Raw genomic sequence first — 17,631 nt, 5'->3', positions numbered from 1 at the left:
TTAGGTTGTTGTTATTGTGCAAAATATTATATTAGTATTTAATTTTAATTTTGGCCTTGATAGAATAATAGTTTCAACTGTTGTATTAAACTTCTGTTAAGAAATACTCCACTTACAATAACATAGCTGATTATTTTTGTCTTCCATAAAATATTTTTCTTTGTTAGATATTTAATAGAATAAAAGCTTCTTTACATATACCCTCAATATATTTAGTATTTGTTTAAATCATCAAATTTTGACTGCTGATTTTACTATGCCAAATTTGGGGCTCCTATGTGACATTCTTTTCTGCATATTTCCATCCAATGGAACCTTTTTGGACCTGATGTTTTTGAGGAATAATGCAAAATTGCTGAATGTATATTAAATAAAAATATTTGGTGGAGAAATGTGCTTGCTACATGGTGAAATTTTTCCTATTACTAAGAATACTATGATGAATCTGAAAGTCCTATTTTCAATGTTTTTCCCAGTAAAACTACTAGTAAATCAGACTGAGGGCAATAAACTATTCAGCTACCCAAGTCATTTACAAAATGTCAATCCTTCCTTACTGTTGACAAATCTCAACTTTAACACTCAGCTTTACATTACTGGATGGTAGCATGAAAGACTGACATATGTTGTAATATGAGTTGTTTCCAGAGGCTCTGACTTCAATAGAGATAGTGATTAAACAATAATAAAAGATTTGTTGCCGGCTACTCAACATTTCCAACTTCCAGCTTGTTTTTTTTTTTCCCTAAGATTACAAACACTTAGAGAGAACTGATATCTAGATGAAACATTTTTAAAGATACTACTTTTGAAAAATAAAAACGTCCAACTTTCAAAGGTTAAATTTTATTATTTTGGGAATTTCAGAAGGTTACATTTTGCCTTGGTGAAAAGTCATCTCCCCAGCTGATCAATACTCACTCAATAAGTAAAGAATTGTAGCTGAAAGTAGAATTGAGGCAAATCAGCTACTATTCCTTAAGTGATTAATTACCAATGTTACCCATGGCCTGTTACGACAGCAAATAGTGACTGCTTGAACAGACATAAAATAATAATAAAAATGCCTGTTAATAACAGTAACATAGACTAACTCTTGCTTGATTTGGTCCTTCTTTTTATTTATTTATTTATTTTTTATTGAGAAAAGGAAAAAAAAAGTTTCCCCCTCCTCCCAGCCTCCCATTTCCCTCCCCCTCCTCCCACCCTTCTCTCCCTCCCCCCACTGCTCTCCCCCTCCCTCTCCAGTCCAGAGAGCAGTCAGGGTTTCCTGCCCTGTGGAAAGTCCAAGGTCCTCCCCCATCCATCCAGGTCTAGGAAGGTGAACATCCAAACTGGCTAGGCTCCCACAAAGCCAGCACATGAAGTAGGATCAAAACCCCATGCCATTGTCCTTGGCTTCTCATCAGCCCTCATTGTTTGCCATGTTCAGAGAGTCTGGTTTTATCCCATGCTTTTTCAGTCCCAGTCCAGCTGGCCTTGGTGAGCTCCCAATACATCAGCTCCACTGTCTCAGTGGGTGGGTGCACCCCTCGTGGTCCTGACTTCCTTGCTCATGTTCTCCCTCCTTCTGCTCCTCATTGGGACCTTGGGAACTCAGTCCAGTGCTCCAGTGTGGGTCTCTGTCTCTATCTCCATCCATCACCAGATGAAGGTTCTATGATGATATGCAAGATATTCATCAGTATTGCTATAGGATAAGGTCGTTTCAGGTTCCCTATCCTCATCTGCCCAAGGAACTAACTGGGGACATTGCCTTAGGCTCCTGGGATCCACTCTAGGTTCAAGTCTCTTGCCAGCCCTAAGGTGGCTCCCTTAACTGAGATGGTTTGCACGTATCTCCCACTTTCCTTCCTATAATGTTTCTAAAAGCACACAGAATGCTGCTATAAACAAGGTAAAAAGAAATAAAAAGCAACTACAGAGAACAATTTAATTATTAGACTAACGTATTCACATAATTTTAAATATAATTTCAAGAAAAATTCAGCATATAGATTTTAAATAGATTCTTATGAATTATAAAGCAAGTCTTATTTCTTATTTGTGCCAACCATTAATCAACTATCTCAACAAATATGTCTGAGTATGTTGAATAGATATTACAACAATTGAAAAAAAAACATTCTTCAAACAAATTGAAACAGCTTTCACCACCAACAATACATGCTAAGCAGTATAATTCTCTGAGTACACAGTGATTTTCATACCCATTTTCTATTTTTGTCCGTAAAAGATAGGAAAGAGTGAAGATTCATTTCAGGTTAAATATGTTTGACATATTTGAAATAGTAGCCTTCTAGGATCCAAAAGTGTCATGAAATGGATTGTGTGAGAGAAAATGTTCATCTTTCTCTATTTAAATCAGCTGTTCCTAATTGGTTTTGTTTCTCTGGACTTCCCCAACATAAAGACCCATGTTTGCTAACCAGAGAATTACAGAAAAAACATCTATAAATGTATATGCAATAAAATAATGCATAAGTGGAAGTCCATAACACTTAATGTAACCATATGAAGCTAAATACAACAAAATACATACTATCTATGTTAATACATTCTTAATTTTTTTTAGAATTTATTAAAGCTACTAAATGTGTCCTCTGTGATAGTGTTTGTAATCTAAGAAATAGAGTTTGCCTGAATATCGGAGTGCAGAACTAACCACCTAGTTAGCCATAAAGGCCAGGCAGTGATGGCGCACACTTTTAATTCCAACACTGGGGAAACAGAAGGTCTCTGTGAATTCAAGGCCATCTTGTGCTACACAAGATTCATCCAGTCTAACAGAGAATGAAGACAGGTGGTGGTGACTCACACCTTTAATTCCAGTAGTTGGCAGTCACATTTCTTAGATGGCAGCACTAGGGAGATGGAAACAGGAAGAGCAAAGAGAGGACTATAAACTGGGAGGAGACAGGAGTTCAATGGAGGTAAGGTGGAGACAGATACAGTCTGAGGATACAGTCTGAGGATTTGTAGAGACCAGATTGTCCCTTCTATCTGAGGATTCAGTAGAAGTTAAAGGCCTAACGTTTGGCCGCATGAGCTCTCTGATCTCTCAGTTTTCACCCTCTACTATCTGATTCCAAATTCTTATTTAATAAGACTAGTTAGAATTCATGCTACATGTTATGGCATTGAGCATATCCTCAGACGGTCACTGGAGTCTAAAATATTCTGATCTCCTTAAATGGACATTCATTAGAATCCACATTGTGAGAATTTTTACCATAGAGAAGTTCCATGATTTTAGCAAATGCAGGAATCACAGGAGAATTTCCTCATTTAAACAGGTTGCACTGGTATATGGGACCTCCCTGGCATCATTATTGGTTTTCAATTTTAGAAGAGGGTCATTTGTAGAACTCCAATATTTATTAGTTATGATTAGTCAACTACACTGTACTTGCTTTGGGGATTTTTAATTAGAATTATTTGAGAAAAAACTAAATTTCTGATTAGTAATACTCATGTTGAGAGAGTTATGAGAAAAAATAACAATGCTATTCATAGCTAAGAACAACTTATTCTTTCATTCATAAAATATATGTGTTAATCCAATTTTTAAGTTTTTGTTTAAAATTTTTTAGACAAATATATATTTAGTTAACTGATACAAACACACACTATATATGTATATGTAAGTATATATATGATAATAATTTCTATAAGTAGCAGACTAAAACCATTTTTTTCATTGATATTAGAAATCAGACTATCTGGTATTAACACATAATTAATACTTTCCTTATTCCTGCCTTAGGAACCCTGTACTAGGGAGAAAACTATGTGAAGGGCCAAACATATGGGCCAATTTTTACCTTGTTTAATGGTTAGAGAGTTTGGAGGTTTTTTAAATGATTGACTTGAGTAGTTGTATGTCCCAACTCAGGGTGGGATTGCTAGGTTTTTTTTTTTTTTTTTTTTTTTTTTTTGGAGCCACTTGTTTTTATTTCAAAAAGTTATTTCTTTTTTTTTCTTTTTTTTATTGATAAAAGAAGAATAAAGAAAAAAAAAACAAATTTCCACCTCCCCCCAGCCTCCCCTTTCCCTCCCCCTCCTCCCACTCTTCTCCCCCTCCTCCCACTCTTCTCCCCCTCCTCCCACCCCTCTCCCCTTCCCCCCACTCCTCTCCCCCTCTCTCTCCAGTCCAAAGAGCAGTCAGGGTTCCCTGCCCTGTGGTAAGTCCTAGGTCCTCCCCCCTCCGTCCATATCTAGGAAGGTGAACATCCAAACTGGCTAGGCTCCCACCAAGCCAGCAGATTGCGGAGGATCAAAACTGCATGCCATTGTCCTTGGCGTCTCATCAGCCCTCATTGTTCGTCATGATCAGAGAGTTCAGTTTTATCCCATGCTTTTTTTGGTAATAGTCCAGCTGGCCTTGGTGAGCTCCCAGTAGATCAGCTCCACTGTCTCAGTGGGTGGGTGCACCCCTCGTGGTCCCGACTTCTTTGCTCATGTTCTCCCTCCTTCTGCTCCTCATTGGGCCCTTGGGAGCTCAGTCCAGTGCTCCAGTGTGGGTCTCTGTCTCTATCTCCATCCATCGCCAGATGAAAGTTCTAGGATGATATGCAAGATATTCGTCAGTATTGCTATAGGATAGGGTCATTTCAGGTTCCCTATCCTCAGCTGCCCAAGGAACTAACTGGGGACCTCAGCTTGGGCACCTGGGAGCCCCTCTAGGGTCAATTCTCCTGCCCACCCTAAAGTGGGTCCCTTAACTAAGAATTGTGGTTCCGTGCTCCCCTATCCAACCTTCCTTTATCCCGATCCTCCTATTTCCCCAAGTCCCCCCTCCTTCCCTTCTACCTTTTCTCTCCCCATCTCCCCTTACCCCCTTCCCACCCCACCCCCAAGATCCCACTTTTCTCCCCGGCAATTTTGTCTACTTCCCTTATCCAAGAGGATAACGATATGTTTTTCCTTGGGTTCATCTTCTTACTTAGCTTCTTTAGGTTCGCCAATTGTAGATTCTGTGACCCCTATTTATGGCTAGAAACCAATTATGAGTGAGTACATCCCATGTTCTTCTTTTTGGGTCTGGGATACCTCACTCAGGATAGTGTTTTCTATTTCCATCCATTTGCATGCAAAATTCGAGAAGTCATTGTTTTTTACCGCAGCGTAGTACTCTAGTGTGTATATAGTCCATACTTTCTTCATCCATTCTTCCATTGAAGGGCATCTAGGTTGTTTCCAGGTTCTGGCTATTACAAATAATACTGCTATGAACATAGTTGAACAAATGCTTTTGACATGTGATAGAGCATCTCTTGGGTAAATTCCCGAGAGTGGTATTGCTGGGTCCAGGGGTAGGTTGATCCCGAATTTCCTGAGAAACCGAAACACTGACTTCCACAGTGGTTGCACAAGATTGCATTCCCACCAGCAATGGATGAGGGTACCCCTTCCTCCACAGCCTCTCTAGCAAAGGCTATCCTTGGTGTTTTTGACTTAAGCCATTCTGACAGGTGTAAGATGGTATCTCAAAGTTGTTTTGATTTGCATTTCCCTGATTGCTAAGGAAATTGAGCACGACCTTAAGTATCTTTTGGCCATTTGAAGTTCTTCTGTTGAGAATTCTCTGTTCAGTTCAGTGCCCCATTTTTTAATTGGGTTAATTAGCATTTTAAAGTCTAGTTTCTTGAGTTCTCTATATATTTTGGAGATCAGACTTTTGTCTGTTGCGGGGTTGGTGAAGATCTTCTCCCAGTCAGTAGGTTGCCTTTGTGTCTTAGTGACAGTGTCCTTTGCTTTACAGAAGCTTCTCAGTTTTAGTAGGTCCCATTTATTCAATGTTGCCCTTAATGCCTGTGCTTCTGGGGTTATACCTAAGAAGCGATCACCTGTGCCCATCTGTTGTAGGGTATTTCCCACTTTCTCTTCTATCAGGTTCAGTGTTTTCGGGCTGATAATGAGGTCTTTAATCCATTTGGACTTGAGTTTTGTGCACGGTGATAGATATGGGTCTATTTTCATTCTTCTACAGGTTGACATCCAGTTGTGCCAGCACCATTTGTTGAAGATGCTTTCTTTCTTCCATTGTATACTTTTAGCTCCTTTATCGAAAATGAGGTGTTCATAGGTTTGTGGGGTAAAATCCGGGTCTTCTATACGATTCCATTGGTCGACTTCTCTGTTTTTATGCCAGTACCACCCTGTTTTCATTACTGTAGCTCTGTAATAGAGTTTGAAGTCAGGGATGATAATGCCTCCAGAAGATCCTTTATTGTATAGGATTGTTTTGGCTATCCTGGGTTTTTTGTTTTTCCATATAAAGTTGATTATTGTCCTCTCCAGATCTGTGAAGAATTTTGATGGGATCTTGATGGGGATTGCATTGAATCTATAAATTGCCTTTGGTAGAATTGCCATTTTTACTATGTTGATCCTCCCAATCCAAGAGCAAGGGATGTCCATCCATTTTTTGGTATCCTCATCAATTTCTTTCTTCAATGCCTTAAAGTTCTTGTCAAATAGATCTTTCACTTCCTTGGTTAGATTTACCCCAAGATATTTTATGCTGTTTGTGGCTATCGTGAAAGTGAAGCTTCTCTGACTTCCCTCTCTGCTTCCATATCCTTTGTGTATAAGAGGGCGACTGATTTTTTGGAGTTGATCTTGTATCCTGCCACATTACTAAAGCTGTTTATCAGCTGTAAAAGTTCTTTGGTGGAGTTTTGGGGGTCGCTTATGTACACTATCATATCATCTGCGAATAACGAAAGTTTAACTTCTTCCTTTCCAATTCGAATCCCCTTGATCCCATTATGTTGTCTTATTGCTATTGCTAGAACTTCCAGCACTATATTGAAGAGGTATGGCGAAAGTGGACAGCCTTGTCGTGTTCCTGAGTTAACCGGGATGGCTTTGAGTTTCTCTCCGTTTAATTTGATGTTAGCTGTCGGCTTGCTGTATATAGCTTTTATTATATTTAGGTATGACCCTTGTATCCCTAATCTCTCCAAGACTTTTAACATAAATGGATGTTGAATTTTGTCGAATGCTTTTTCAGCATCTAATGAAATGATCATATGGTTTTTTTCTTTCAGTTTATTTATATGCTGGATTACATTGATAGATTTTCGTATGTTGAACCAGCCCTGCATCTCAGGAATGAAGCCTACTTGATCATAGTGGATAATTTTTCGGATGTGTTCTTGGATTCGGTTTGCCAGTATTTTGTTGAGGATTTTTGCATCGATATTCATGAGTGAGATCGGCCTGTAATTCTCTTTCCTGGTTGAGTCTTTGTGTGGTTTTGGTATCAGAGTAACTGTAGCTTCATAAAAGGAATTTGGTAATGACCCTTCTGTTTCTATATTGTGAAATACATTAAGGAGTATAGGTATTAGGTCTTCTTGGAAGTTCTGGTAGAATTCCGCATTGAAACCATCTGGTCCTGGGCTTTTTTTGGTAGGGAGGTTTTTGATAACCTCTTCTAATTCTTCGCGACTAACAGGTCTATTTAGATTGTTCACCTGGTCCTGATTTAACTTTGGTAAATGATATTTATCTAAGAAAGTATCCATTTCCTTTACATTTTCCAGTTTTGTGGCATATAGGCTTTTGTAGTAAGATCTAATGACTCTCTGAATTTCCTCTCTGTCTCTGGTTATGTCCCCCTTTTCATTTCTGATCTTATTAATTTGCAAATTCTCTCTCTGCTGTTTGATTAGTTTGGATAGGGGTTTGTCAATCTTGTTGATTTTCTCCAGGAACCAGCTTTTTGTTTCATTGATTCTTTGGATTGTTCTCTGTGTTTCTATTTTATTGATTTCAGCCCTCAGTTTGATTATTTCCAGTCTCCTACTCCTCCTAGGTGAGTCTGCTTCTTTTTTTTCTAGAGCTTTCAGGTGGGCTGTTAAGTCTCCAATGTGAGCTTTCTCTGTTTTCTTTAAGTGGGCACTTAGTGCTATGAACTTTCCTCTCAGGACTGCTTTCATAGTGTCCCATAAGTTTGAGTATGTTGTTTCTTTATTTTCATTGAATTCCAGGAAGACTTTAATTTCTTTCTTTATTTCTTCCTTAATCCAGGTATGGTTCAGTAGTTGGCTGTTCAGTTTCCATGACTTTGTGGGCTTTCCGGTGGTAGCCTTGTTGTTGAATTCTAACTTTAATCCATGGTGATCTGATAAGACACAGGTGGTTAGTAATACTTTTTTGTAACTGTGGATGTTTGCTTTGTTACCGACTATGTGGTCGATTTTCGAGAAGGTTCCATGAGCTGCAGAGAAGAAGGTGTATTCTTTCCTATTTGGGTGGAATGTTCTATAGATGTCTGTTAAGTCCATTTGTTTCATTACCTCCATTAATTGTCTTATTTCTCTGCTAGGTTTCTGTCTGATTGACCTGTCCATTGGTGAGAGAGGAGTGTTGAAGTCTCCTACTATTAGTGTGTGCGGTTTGATGGCTGCCTTGAATTTTAGCAATGTTTCTTTTATGTACGTGGGTGCTTTTATATTAGGGGCATAGATGTTCAGGATTGAGACTTCATCCTGATGAACTGTTCCTGTTATGAATATAAAATGCCCCTCTCCATCTCTTCTGATTGATTTAAGTTTGAAGTCAACTTTGTTAGAGATTAGTATGGCCACACCTGCTTGTTTCTTAGGTCCATTTGCTTGATAGGCCTTTTCCCAACCCTTTACTCAGAGTAGGTGCCTGTCTTTGTGGTTGAGGTGTGTTTCTTGTAAACAGCAGAATGTTGGATCCTGTTTTCTTATCCAATCTCTTAGCCTGTGCCTTTTTATAGGTGAGTTGAGACCATTGACATTAAGTGATATTAATGACCAGTGGTTGTTAACTCCAGTCATTTTTTTTTAGTCGTAGAGTTTGTGTGTATCCCTTCTTTGGTTTGTGTTGATGAAGGGTCTCTAGATGCCTGAGTTATTGTGGTCATTATTGGACTCCTTGGTTAGTGATTTTCCTTCTATTACTTTCTGTAAGGCTGGATTTGTGGCTGCATATTGTTTGAATTTGTTTTTATCCTGGAAAATTTTATTTTCTCCATTTATAGTGAACGAAAGCTTGGCTGGGTATAGTAATCTGGGCTTGCATCCATGGTCTCTCAGTTTCTGCAGTACATCTATCCAGGACCTTCTGGCTTTCAGGGTTTCCATGGAAAAGTCAGGTGTAAGTCTGATAGGTTTACCTTTGTAAGTAATTTGGCCTTTTTCCTTTGCCGCTCTTAATATTTTTTCCTTATTCTGAATGCTTTGTGTTTTGATAATTATATGGCGAGAGGATGTTTTTTTTTTGATCCAGCCTATTCGGTGTTCTGTATGCTTCTTGCACCTTCATAGGTATATCTTTCTTTAGGTTGGGAAAGTTTTCTTCTATAATTTTATTAAATATATTTTCTGGACCATTGAGCTGCACTTCTTCTCCTTCTTCTACTCCTATTATTCTTAGGTTTGGTCTTTTTATTGTGTCCCATATTTCCTGAATGTTTTGTGATGAGAGTTTGTTGGACTTGCTGTTTTCTTTGATCAGTGTGTTTATTTTCTCTATGGTATCTTCAGAATCTGAGAGTCTTTCTTCTATCTCTTGTATTCTGCTGGTTATGCTTGTTTCTGTAGTCTCTATTCGTTTACCTAGATTTTCCATGTCCAGCCGGCCCTCTGTTTGTGTTTTCTTCTTTGCCTCTATTTCAGTTTTCAAGTCTTGAACTGTTTCCATCATCTGTTTGATTGTTTTTCCTTGGTTTTCTAGGGTATCATTCACTGATTTATTCAATTCTTCAAACTTTCTGTTATATTTCTCATCCATTTCTATAAGGGCATTTTTTACATGCTGTTTAAGGGCGTCAATCACTTTCATGAAGTCAATCTTTTCTCCTTCTTGATTAAGGTGTTCATGTCCTTCCGTTGTGAGGTCGCTGGTTTCTGGTGGCTTCATGTTGCTTTTCAGTTTGTTGGGCGAATTCTCGCCTTGGTGTCTGCCCATCTCTTCTTCCAAATACTCCCTTATGGATCTTCTTTTACCAGATCAGGTCTCCTTGCCTACCCAACGCGGCCTCCCCAATGTTGGCTCTCCTGGCACCAAGGGATCAGGTCTCCATGCCCAACCCTGGCTTGTCCCAATGCTGGTTCTCCCCAATGCTGGTTCTCCTTGGGCCGAGAGATCAGGCCTCCGTGCTGGTTGGGCAGCTCGCCAACAAAGCGCCTACCCTGATTGGTGCAGGCAAGCCACAGAAACAAAGGAACTGCAGCCCGCCCGGGCGCCCCGAGGACTGGGACCCAGCTCCTAATGCCACGCGCCAAAAGAGGGCGGGGGGGGGGGGGGCAAGTGGGGAGGGCTCTGGACGGAAGCTGGGTGGGCCAGGAATAAAGAGGCAGTAACCGGGGAATAGAGGTCCTGCAGAGAGCCCAAGAAAGACAGGAGGCCAAGGGACCCCTGAGATCCCCGTCCCTGGCTGGCGCCGCGGGCCAGAAACTCACCCCATCGCTGGTTCTCCTGGGGCCGAGAGATCAGGCCTCCGTGCTGGTTGGGCAGCTCGCAAACAAAGCGCCTACCTTCCTTGGTGCAGGCAGGCCACAGAAACAAAGGAACTGCAGCCCGCCCGGGGGCCCCCGAGGACTGGGACCCAGCTCCCAATGCCACGCGCCCGCTAGTTTTTTTTTAACATTAAAATAATTCATTTAATTGGGTCCGTGCAATCCTAGCAGGTGATCAAAACATGCAAATCTACTTTTGCTATTTTATTACAAACTATAACATCACCTGGGGGGCAAACTTCAAGATATGTGTTCTAGAGTAGTTGCTACCTAGACAAGACAATGCTAATGGTTTGATGTCTCAGACTGATAAAACAACTGACTATGTGAGTGATCCTTTGTATCATGTTGATAAAATCTTTCGTTACCTTCTCTCCTCTGTGCACCCCATTTACATTGGGTATAAAGGAAAAATAAATGCAGGTAATTTCAGTCATCACTGAAATATCCTCCCAGTATTATTTTATGGTTTCTGTCTTATTATCTTTATGGGTCTTCATATTCTTACTTATACTTCTAAAATTCCCATGCCCCTACCCTGGCAAGAGGTATTTTTGTCAAGGCCAGTCTTCAACAACCATTAATTCTTTTTAAAGAAAAAAATTATTATAATTGCATAAAGAACCCTAAGCAAGTATAGGCAACTGTTTTCCAAATCTGACCAATACAAATGATGAGAATTAAAATTAAACTGCATTTTTTGGCTTATGAGAATTACTTGTGTTTTATTAAGCAGTGGGTATTGAGAAAAAAATATTAAATCCAAACATAGCATGATAAACACACAAATCTATATTATAATCACCTCTAAACACTGATTTGGGTTCAGGGAAAGAGCAACATTCATTCATTTCTGGCAAGCATGTCAGCTGATGAGACCATTATGCAACTTATTATGTGCATGGCTCAAGGAAATAAGCATAGAAATACCACATAGGACCTGTAACTCCTCAGTATGCACTGAAAGGTATGTCCATCATCACAACACAGAGGGACTTGCACATCCATGACTGTGGATGAAAAGGTTATATTAGCCAAATTATGCATACATCTTATATATCTGCCAATTACTGAATGGATACAAAAATGTTATATGCAAAACAGAATTGGAGCTATGAAACAAAAGTAGAAATTAGGGCGTTCATAGGGAAAGAAATTGAGTTGTAAGTCATTTAGTGAAGGTAAACAATCCAGACTCAGAAAGGCAAACATTCCACTTTCCTCATAGGTAGAACTTATATTTAAAATTAATATATACATTTAAGCAAATATCTGATGAGCCAAGTAGAGCACAAAAGTATACACTGTACAGGGCAAGAAAGACATCTTAAGAGAGGAAGTAGAAGGGTAGAAAGAACAATGAATATATGTGCCCTGGAAACAGATAAGGATGCTGTTGGAGGAACCAAAACAGTGAATGTGGGTGATGAGACTGAGATAATGAGGAAAATGTCACAATGAGGGCAAAAAAGATACTGTGTGTATATTATCCTGCTTCTGGGGAGAAAGCCACAGGTAATTTCCTAGGAATGGAGGACCAAGGAGCCTAAGCCAAATCTAGTGAGCCCCAGACAATAAGAAACTCTGCCTCAGAAACAGGGTGGTGGCTAGTTAGAAGTAATACCTAAAATTAAGCCTGTCATCCACATGCTTGTTAAATTACATAACACATACATATATTTATACATAATACATATACATACACATGCAAAAACAACCAAGAAACCTGTTTATAAAATAACCATAGGATTAGTAGAAAAGAAAAATAACACATAAAGTACACAAAATACTGAAAATATCAAAACATAAAGCAAGTTTGTTAAAAATATGAAATTATTGTTTGAAATTGTAGGTTATAATGAAAAATAATCTAACAATATTTAGAATGATAGATAAATCAATAATTCAGGCATTTTATCTTTTACAAAGAATTGTTATAAACAATTTCTGTCAAACTTTCTGATAAAGCATTAAATTTTGAATAGTGGTAGAACCACAATAATGAAAAGGATATATGCAAATATGTATGTTATATACATAAAATTTTAAATTAATACTAGATTTTACATGTATGTTTTCAAGTTCTAGTATTAAACTATATTTTCTCATTTTACATATCAATTCCAGTTCTTTCCTCTCCCTCCTCTCCTTCCACTTCCTCCCACCCTCTCCTCACCCTACCCCCCATCCACTCCTCTGAGAGGGTAAGTCTTCCCATGTGGAGGCAACAAAGTCAGACAAACCACTTTGAGGCAGGAAAAAGGCCCCTCCTTCTATATTTTGGCTGAGCAAGGTATTCCTTCATAAAGAATGGGCTCAATCCCGGTCCCACTGTCAGTGGCCCCACAGACTAATCCAGTCACACACTGCCATCCACATTCAGAGTTTGATTCTATGCAGGTTTCCCCACTCAGTCTCAAGTCAGTGAGCTCCCACTAGCTCAGGTAAGCTATTTCTGTGGACACCCCAGTCATGTTCTTGACTCCTTTGTTCATATTATCTCTTTTTCCTCTCTTTGATTGGACTCTGGGAGCTCGGCCCAGTGCTACCCTGGATCTCCACATCGGCTTCCATCAGTCACTGGATGAAGATTCTATGGTGACAATTAAGGTAGTCATCAATCTGATTACAGGAAAAGGCCAGTCCATGTACCCTCTCCTCTCCAGTTCTGTTTTTACACTGTTGCATACTAATACATACAACGAGAAATTCATGAAAGCAGCAAATTAAATAATGTATTACAATATGATTGCATGACACATTTTTCTTTTGTGTCTCTGCTTTACCCTCTTAATAAAGTCATTATGTTAAATACAGAAGGCATCTGAAAATAACCAACAAAATAATCCATAATTAAAGTAAACATTTTTTTTCACCAAAATAGCTGACTATGGAAAACACTTCTTCCTTTCAAATGTGTGAGCCTTAAAGATGTAAGACTAAAAGCACCCGTAGATGTCCTTCCTCATCATGGATTCACTAATATGAGTATATATCTCATGTTAATAAAAGTAATTCTGAACCCCATCTTGAAAATTGCTACTAGAAACCAAGATCCATCTCCACAATTTACCCTCTTGTTATTGTGTTGGTGGAACAGAGTGTCTGACACCTTATAATCTGATATTGTTTGTGTTTTACTTTTTTAAAAAGTTAGTTACTATGATTTTCTTCAATACCCTTCTACTCTGCCAACATATTAGACATATTGATAAATATATATACTAGACATATATATATATTATATACATTACAAGAGTTATCATGGAACATATTTTAGAACTTGTGATTCTGGACTCTTGTGGGTCTGGACTTTGGATGATGATGTTGTTCCAGATACTTAGAGTTCTTCCAAATCACTCCACTGTGGTAACTTTCCAACACCATTTTGGATTTGCCAAGTTATTATGGTCTGATTTAATTTCTAAATATGTAGGATGGGCATATTTTCCAGCTATACTATGATTTCCAGTAACCTATGACTATCCAGATATTCAGGCTGTGATGATATTTCCAAATACTTATAGGCATGCCAACATGGCATACTCTGATTTAATTCTCAAATAGTTAAGAATATGCCAGATTGTGGGAATATAAATTGACTGCCAGAATAGTCAATTTCTTGGGAGGGAAATAGCTCATAAGAGCAGATCATTTTCAAATCTATAGACTTGCATGATAATTTATACACTTCTCTTTTTCCTCCAAGGAACTGGGAATTATAATTATTCTGCCAAGCATTTTATCAGTTTTAAAACTCGGGATTTCAATAATAGGAGGTCACAGTTGTATAGGGTAATTATTAAGAACAATGTGAATTCAAACTTTCAAAATTAATGTATTGCTTCCCTACCCCTTACCAAATTAGCTACACTTCATGACTCTGCTGTTTAAATGGAAGCAATAGGATGCTATTCATTCTCCAGCTGGAAATGTCACCAACTATTCTTCCTTGTTCTGTGTCTATGCTTAAAGTTTGGCAAATTCTTACAGATTCTGTTGTAATGTTAAACATAGACTCAATGCTTGTGTTTCGTTTCCTATGGCAATCATAAATCAGATTTGTATAAACTGTTCGGAAGTTCCTAATAGCTTTTTAAATGTTATATGGATATTGGACAGCCTGTTTAGGTCATTAAAGCCTTCTACAGTTAGGATCAAGATATATATAGACCACTCTTCGTTGCATTTCAAGCCATAGGTAGACCAACTATTATCATAAGCATTCTTAAAATAGATATGTAAGGGATTGTAATTTGTTTGCTGGTTTTCTTTGCATTATGTTTAAAAACCACTTATGACTGAGTACATGTGATAATTATCTTGTTTTATATTTTATTTGGCATTTATTTCAGCAATTCAATGCAATGAGTGTAAATATGATACTGTTATAGTCTGTGTGTCTGTGTCTCTGAAATGCTCATGTGCTAAAATCTTCAAAATGAAAGTGAAGACATTAGAAAAGATGTCATTCTGGTCTTTTGGTCTCCAGGGTAAAGACCTCATGATTGCGTTCATTTTATGTTTCTGTCTGATGATAAGGAAGTTTGAATTTCATGACAGTGACAGTGGGATTATTTTCCACACTGTAACGTGACATGGATCTTATGATTTCAGCTGGATTCAATCTAGATTTCATATATTATATATGTTGGAGTTAATGATATTTTATTACTATAGTTTAAACAGATTTAGAAAAATTCATAGTAAGTATAATTTGTCTTTTAAAGTATTTCGTTTCTTTTCTTTTTAAAAGAGACTACCTTATTTAGACATAGAATTCTGGAACAAATAGGTGCAAAGTTTTCTTATCTCAGCCTTTTGGAAGCTGATACAGGCCTTCATATCAGTTACTTGTGACATATATAGATACTTAAATTTAAACTTATGGATGTCATTATAAAAAGTTTCTTTCTTTCATTTTTCTGTTGTGACTTTGGATTAAGCATTTTGATTGGCTTATTAAATCATTTAATGTTCCTATGTAAAAAGTAGTGTCCACCTAGTCAAGAAATCAAGGAATAATTGTCTTTCTGAATATACTTATTCCATTCAGTATAACAGTTTTCAGTTGTAATTGCTTCCAAGTCAAAATACAAATCTAAAAATTGTAATATTAAATAAACTCAATTGTGTATATATTGAATTTTCTATTTATCTGCTCTGTAGATAGACAACTAAGCTGATATCTTAAATTGGCACCTGCTAACATTTTGCAGTGAGTGTAGATTTGCAAACCTCTCTGTAATATGTCATATAATTCTTTTTTTGGACATTTCTTTTTAACCTTACTGATCTTTTGCTTATATGTTATTGTTTGTATTTGTATAGGTTTTCTGTATGTGTGGGTGTGTATTTGTGTGTGGGTTTCTGTGTATATATGAATTTCTCCTTATTTATTTTTTATCTTTCTCTATTTTATTGTATTCCACTTTTAATTTGAATTTTTTTGTTGTTTTTATAATTGTTGTTTGATTTTTTTCCATGTTTGTTTTCTTAAACCACAGAGAAAGGAGATGAGGAGTTTGATTGGTGGGGAGTATTTGGGTGAAGATTAAAGAGCAGTAGAGATAACCAGAAAAAAATGTGTGATAAAAACCCATTTTCAATAAAATGTCTTACTTGTAAGAATAGTATTCTTTATCATGCTTTCTTACTCAAATAGAACATTGACAGCCTTCATTGTCTATAAGGATTTGTATTAGATTCTATGTTGCATGGTAAACAAAAACAAATAATCCTTGTATTTTTCATCATCTATTAGACAAAGGTTCATTATAGTTGGAATCAGTAATAAATGTATGTTGATATAGAACACTGAGCCTGGTCTAGGCCTGGCCCTTCTTATTATCCCACCTTATCTTTGTTGAATCTCTGCTGTGTTTTACCTCCTGCTATGCCTTGTTACAAAAGAGATTTTCATCACCACTATCATAAAGGTAAGCATTTCCTAAATGTAACAAATCTTAGGCTATTTTGTAATTTATTCAACTGAGGGGAAACTAGCTTGAGGTAATTTCATAGGGAGTTATAAACTGCAGACATTGACACATGCACTATTCGCAGTGAAATAACTCATGAAGTGGTATCTAAGTTCATTGTGATAAAGAAATGTGCAGAAAATAAACAAAATATTGGTTGGTTGGTGTAATATTGATTGAAAATGAACAAATAAACATTTTCTATAATACTTAAGTATTGAAAGATCAAACATCCATCATCTTCTGCTAACTCAGTGTATTCAGTGATTCAAGCTATAATGATAGAGAGTTATTTGTTTGCTGATTACTGGCTAGTGTTTTTTGTATTATATTGCAAAATCAAGGAATGTCATGTAAAAAAATGAGAGAAATCGTTTGTAGAAATAGCAGAAGCTTGTTGTGGGGATTGAAGAATCAGCAAAATTCTGTGCAAAAGTCATGTTTGAGTCTTGACCTGGATAAACTGAGGAAGTCAACCATGATGAAGTGTAGATAGAAATATTCCTGTCAGAAAAAAATAAGTTATATAAATGTTAACAGAATATCTGTCTTGCAAAAGGACCACGTGTGACACATAACATAAAAAGAAAAAAACACTATAATAAAATGGAGGGCTATAACAATTAAATTCTGCAACATATGGGAAATGAGCAAATATCCGAGATATATAAACCCTCAGTCAGTGAAAACTGTACATTGCTAATCCATCAACTAACACAGATGCTCCAATATGACTAGGAAGCTAAAGCAAATACAATAAAATGTGGGTTTTCTTTACATTTTGCACATTTAGAGACTCTATGTTTACTCTGAAAAATAGTGTTATTGCTAAAAAAGAAAGCTGTTTTCAATTTAAAACCAAAGTTAGTTTATGAATCACCATTATGTTTATGCTATGGATAGTCTCTTTTGTAAAAAATTTCACTCCAGTTATACATGGAAATAGAGTACTTATCTTCCTTTCAAAAATGAGATTCCTCCATTACCTTTTTCTTTTTCATTACAAATATTTCTACTGAAATCTATTAAATTGCTACACTGTCCTCTGTTATCATCCGACTATGAAGTATATTGAGACAATTACATCTGCAGTGATTGTTTTCAGCATGCGAAATAGGCAGAAAATTGTGTTAGGAAGGTAATTGAAA

Source organism: Microtus pennsylvanicus, chromosome 15 (genome assembly GCF_037038515.1).
Source record: "Microtus pennsylvanicus isolate mMicPen1 chromosome 15, mMicPen1.hap1, whole genome shotgun sequence".
NCBI classification, from domain to species: Eukaryota; Metazoa; Chordata; class Mammalia; order Rodentia; family Cricetidae; genus Microtus; species Microtus pennsylvanicus.
The sequence above is the reverse complement of the archived record's forward strand: the minus strand, read 5'-3'. Positions refer to the sequence as shown.